The 6,061-nt window shown below is 35.3% G+C and overlaps 1 protein-coding gene across 1 annotated transcript in view; it reads left to right on the top strand.

The window, feature by feature from the left end:
• The window catches only part of LRP1B (LDL receptor related protein 1B), a 1,825,680-nt gene that overhangs the window by 103,131 nt on the left and 1,716,488 nt on the right, over positions 1 to 6,061 (top strand). The window lies entirely within an intron of this gene.

Here is a 6,061-nt window from a genome sequence, read left to right as displayed (position 1 = left end):
TTACTGCTTGAAGGACTTTTTATTTGTTTGGCTATAACATAAATGTCAATTCACTTCACCATCTGGGGAAAAGGATTTTAAGTTAGCCTCTTAGTAAATTTACCTAATTGAATGTAACTTATTAAATTTAGTCACTATGCATTTCAAAAGAAATGATGTGGAAAAGAGCCAAGGTGTTATTTATTACATAGACTTATTCGCTCTGGAATGTGACCATTATGACATGACATGGCAGGCTCTGCAGGAACTATCCTTCAAAACAATGACTATGGCACCAGGCTTTTCTTTTCAGCCATCTCAATATGGTGATGCACATAAGCTGAGAGAGAAAAATGGTGCAACTTGATTGAAACATGGGCAGAAAACTCCTATCTTAACAGATGTTCCTTTAAGTTTAAAATGGAAGTAAAACTGTGAATCAACTTCTATCAAAGTTCATACAGCTGTTGCTGTGTTTTAAAGGTGACAGAGTCTTGACAGTTCCTAAGAAATAGGCAAAAAATAAAGCATGAGGGTTTTTTTTGGGAAGAACTTTTGAAATGTTGATCTTTTAGAAAAATTTTAATGTGTTTCATGGGCCACATAACTATCAGATCTAGTCAGTGTCTCCATTGACTGTCTCCTTTTCTCTTCTTAGCCTTTTGAGAGCTGGGCTTATCCTGTTCATTCTCTGTGAGTTGGTAGGCAATGCATAGTGGAAATTTATGGGAGATGCCAGCTAGTAAGTTAAATCTATTCATCCTTGTTATCACTATGATTCTATACTTGCTTTAGCCTTCCATTAAAAAAAATGAAGCACATTCCTCATCAGAGTATGTAAAGCTTTTTCCTATTTAGATGCTATTGAAAATCAGTGACCAATGAACTCGTCAATACATTATCACCCATATTGTGTGAAAGTTATTCCTCTGGGAGAAATAAATTTGTATTTTTAAATAATTTTTAACCTAAGACACAAAGTACCAAGTGACAGAAAACCCACCCAGATGATTCCTTCCCAAGTCCTCTGTGAGGAGTTATGCTGTACTTTGCTGTCATACCACTTTATGTTGTCCCCTTCTAATCACAGTTATTACCACACTCCTCTTATTAAAATCCCACATTCTAGACATAGTGCCTGGATTCACATTTCTATGACTTAGTAAAAGACTATACTCTCCTCTTTTCTAAATAAGAGTACTAAAAGTACTTGCCTCATAGAGTTGGCATGCTGATAGAATAGCACTATGACCCAAAAGTGTTTTTGGTAAGTAGATCCTGTAGGAAATTGTGGTGTTATAGTTAGCTATTAAACTGTTCCTGGTAAAAGGTTACCAAAAAACAAAAACAAAAACAAAAACGAGAAATGATTGTAGTAAAACTACAGATAGAAAACATTCTGTGGAATTAGAAATTACAGGTTGACTGGCCTAGTGGGGAACCTGTTTGGAATGGGGAGGAGATTGTGAAGGAGAAGGAGAGGCAAGATGGCTGACAGGATAATAATGGGACCCGGTAATAGATAAGAAAATTCATTTTAGGGAAAAAGAAAATGTATTGTTAGAAACAGATCACAAAAAAATCAGTTTCTCTGCTTTATTTTTCTTCCCCACACATAATGCTACCTAGGTTATATTTACTTTTTTGACTTTATTATCTTTTTTCCCAACCAGAGTGTTAAGTCCTGTTATAGCAGAAACACTCTATGTGTTCGCTCTTTTTCCACTTAGGCGGTGCTTAACAAATTGCTGTTGAGTAACTGAGCAGAAGAATGAATTCAAATGGGGATTCAGGATGCAAGTGTAGAATTTGTGGTGAAGTCACAGAAGAACCATACCTAATGTAATAGAGAAGGAAAAACAGATGATAGAGTAGCAATGAAAACCTGGAAGATTCAATTAATATGAGTTTGTAGAGGACCAACTGAATATGTTTTAGTATTTTTTCCCCATGACATTCTGTAGCAAACAGAGAAACAAAAAAGTTCACTTGATAATTGACATGTTAATTATCCAAGGAAAGTGGTGATTGGAGGAACTTTTTTTTTTTTAAAGATCTTATTTATTTATTTATTCATGAGAGACAGAGAGAGGCAAAGATATAGGCAGAGGGAGAAGCAGGCTCCCTGCAGGAAGCCCCATACGGGACTTGATTCTAGGACCTTGGATCATGACCTGAGCCGAAGGCAGATGCTCAACCATTGAGCCACCCAGGTGCCCAAGAAACTGGGTCTTAAGGCACTTATTACTCAAGGTTGATTCCTGGACCTGCAGTATCATAATTGCCTGGAAAACCATGAGACCCCATCATTTTTGAGGGATATCACCCTAGATCTACTGAATCAGAAAATCTGAAATGCAGCCAGCAATCTGTATTTTTACCATCTTCCAGTTGTTTCTGATGCAGGCCAAGTTTCAGACTCAATGCCCTAAATTGTTGAAATTGGTAAAATGTGAAGCTTAGCTGAGAAAGGAACTAGGATACCACCAGAACAGAGAGGATTATTAGACAGTCACCATGTTCTGGGAAGCCCTGATTGAGGGGCACATCTGATGTTGAAACAGTGATTATAAAGTCTAGGGATTATGGTTGTGTTCCTGGATGGTTGTGGGTGAGAGAGGAGAGAATAGGCACTCTTGCTCTGGAAATATGACTAATGCCTTTGCATAAAATGTATCTTAAAGTGGCATATCTAATAAATATGATTGTAGTGAAAGTCCAAGCTATCTACAGAATGGATTATGGGACTATCCTTTCAAGTCACCACCAAGGAAGCTCTTGGTTACTGTGCTCCCCTTTGGCTTTGATGTCAGTCACCAGGAATATCCACTCACTGCTTCTATGTGACAAAAACGTAACTTCCTAAATAACAAAATGAGTTAAATTCATCCAAAGTAAATCATGTCCCTCATATCTGAAACCACAAATTGCATCAGTTGCTTAGAAAACAGACTGAATTCTTAGCAAACACAATGAAGATGACTGCAGTTTTTCATGCCATTACAATCAATTTCTAAGTAAATTTCAGTGATTATACCAAATGATAATCTGATTCTTACAATTAATAACTTCCTAGCCCACTGTGACTTGACCCAAGCTGTACATATGGCTACTTAGCATAGCACACAAACCTCTTCCATCCATAGCTGCAATGTGAGGCTAAAGTCATTCACAATTCACATACCTTTTTTTTTTTTTTTTGCATAGCTGCTTCATAGTATAAACCAAAATTGAATTTATATTCATATGTGACCTTATACTATTTTGTTAAGAGATTGAGAATGTATCTCAAAACATATTACATGAAAGTAATGTTTAAGAGAAGCAATAGGATTATTATAAAATGGAGACCATTGAGAAGGGAGAGGGTGAATGTACCTACTCGATAACCACATAAAACCCTCTGGAGACATAGAGCTAGGCCGGCAGATGATAGAAGAAAGAAAATACTTACATGAGATGTGAGAATTAATAGGGAACTCTTCATCCCAACCTCAAAATATCTTTTCCTCAGCTCTCTATTGTGCTTGGAATTTTACTATTAGTGATCCATTCATAGGATCCAGGCATGGTGTATCTCTTGTCTTGTGTTTAAATGGCAGTGTTCCCAGGAGAAGTACTATCTTTTGTTTCTATCCATTTATTGTCCCCATATCATGAGTTAGCTTATTTTACTTTGAGAGGGGTATTTTTGCAAAATGAACCAAAGAACAAATCTGTCATGTTCTAGAATGCATGTACTCTTGGTAAGCATGTGACTTTATTGGAATCTTTACTCCAGACACAAAGTAGGAATCACTTGTTAAAAAGAAAAAGAATGTGAGCTTCAGCCATTTACATAATGCCCAGAGCTGAGTTACAAACTCACTACAAGGCAATGAAATGAAGGATTAAGCTGAATACCAAGAAATGAGGAATTGGACTGAGAGTAGTCATCGGCTATGCTGGGACATTGGTGTTGGTTCGGGGAGGAGGTAATGATATATTTATTGAATCAATTCATTATGTAACACACAAGCCAGAAGCTGTGAAATATTCGAGCACAAGGCTGACACAGGGTGAGAGTGAAGTTGTTAAAAGAGGCACAGACAAGGGTAAATTTATGCAGATTCAGATACAACCCTTCTGACAGTATGCTCAACTTATTGTGCTATTGTACCACCTGGCCTCCATGGATCTCTAGACTTAGTCTTCCAGTCACAGCATCATAAAATTATGAGATTTGGTTGCTAAGTGGTCTTAACATGATTTAATGAAAACCCATTCCAAAGGATTAGCTATAGCCTGTAGTAATAGAAAGTTCAACTAAGGAATATACCTAGAATCTCATACACTTAAATTAGCTTAGATGTGTAAAGTTCCTTTTAACTATGTGCTATATCAAAAACCAAAAACAAATGGATCTCTTATAGACACTACTCACCTTTTAAAACAAAGCAAAAAATAGTAAAATATGTTTTGAATTCATATAATTACTTTTCAAGAGTAAATACAGCAGAGATTATGCTATCCATTCTTAATGGAAAAGTATTCTGGGGCACCTGGGTGGCTCAGTGGTTGAGTGCCTACCTTCAGTTCAGGTTGTGATCCCGGAGTCCTGGGATGGAGTCCTGCGTTGGACTCCCTGTAGGGAGCCTGCTTCTCCCTCTGCTTATGTCTCTGCCTCTCTCTCTGTGTCTCTCATGAATAAATAAATAAAATCTTTTTTTTTTTTAAAAGAAAGAAAAGTATTGCATTTTTTATTTTATTTCTTTTTACATTATGTTTTAAAGAGTTCACTGTAAAGTCTATTTTTCCATTATTCATGCTCATGTTGGAAAAATAAACTAAGATGATTTAATTGGTCCAGGATTGGCCCCAATCTAGTGAACTTTCATTATAGTCCTATAAAACTAATAATCAAAATATATACTTTTGATCTGAGATTCACAAGTCCTAATATAATAAGAAGAATCTTAGTTTCATGCTTCTTGTGTTCTAAGAGTGTAAATCACTTTATGCAAATTTACATTTTTATGAAGTAGAAATTCTGAATATTTTTAGCCTTGAAATGGCTTTAAAATGCAATAATCTTTTGGCACCAGAGCTTAACAAGGACAAATATCTTGCAATGAAACAAAAGGTCAACTGATTGAGAATATTTAAATATGTTCTTCATCTTTATGCAAAAAAGTATATTTTTGCTCTATCTTTTAAAAGTGAAACTTATGAACCTTTGTTAATTTTTATTATATTCTATTTTTCCTGTTAAATATCATTGCAACATTCCATAGGGCTGCTAATTTTTTTATGAGTAAATTATATATCACCAGAAGTTCTTTATAGGAAGTTATGCTCTAATTAGGGCTAGCACCGAATCGTAAGTATCAGATTCAAATACATAAAAACTCTCCTTGGAGCAGGAGGTTAAACTTGCATCTATTTTCCCTAAAGATATCATTTGGTACTGGGATAGTAGCAAAATAGCTAATATATTGTTTATTAGCCTCAATATTTAAAACCCTAAAACACATTTAAAAAATAAATGTCTTCAAGTGCTATTCTTCTCATTAATGAAATTCTGATTTGCTTTATGAATTTTAACATAGGCTCAAAAAGCCAAGTAATACTATTTTGAGTCTTTTCATTTTCTGGTCTGACATAAAATTATCAGAAAAGTCTCAAAAAGCTATGCAAGACTTAATTTACATCAAGTAAACTTGAGCATTTGATAGTACCACTGATAACATTGCTCGTTTAGTTGATCCTTAATTGTGAATCATCGTATCTTTAGAATGAAAGGAGCATATACAAATACCAAATAAAGAACATGTGTTTCCTGCATTGTCAAAGGTTTGTTGGTTTGCTTTTTCACCTAAGTTAATACGAGACTACCATTTATCATGATATTGATATTCAATCACTTTTTTATAGGAATGGAATAAGAAAGCTTTATTTGGTGAGGCCAAATGTACTTACTGTCACTCACAGAAGTAGATTTTGCAACTTTGCAATTAGTGTCTGGAGTGAACATTTACTAGCTGCTTTGCTTTTCTAGCAAGAATCAAGAGAGCGAGAAAGTAAAATTGACCTGAACTTGCAG

Source organism: Canis lupus, chromosome 20, assembly GCF_048164855.1.
Source record: "Canis lupus baileyi chromosome 20, mCanLup2.hap1, whole genome shotgun sequence".
NCBI classification, from domain to species: domain Eukaryota; kingdom Metazoa; phylum Chordata; class Mammalia; order Carnivora; family Canidae; genus Canis; species Canis lupus.
Note: the sequence above shows the minus strand (reverse complement) of the source record. Positions and strands in the feature narration are given on the sequence as shown.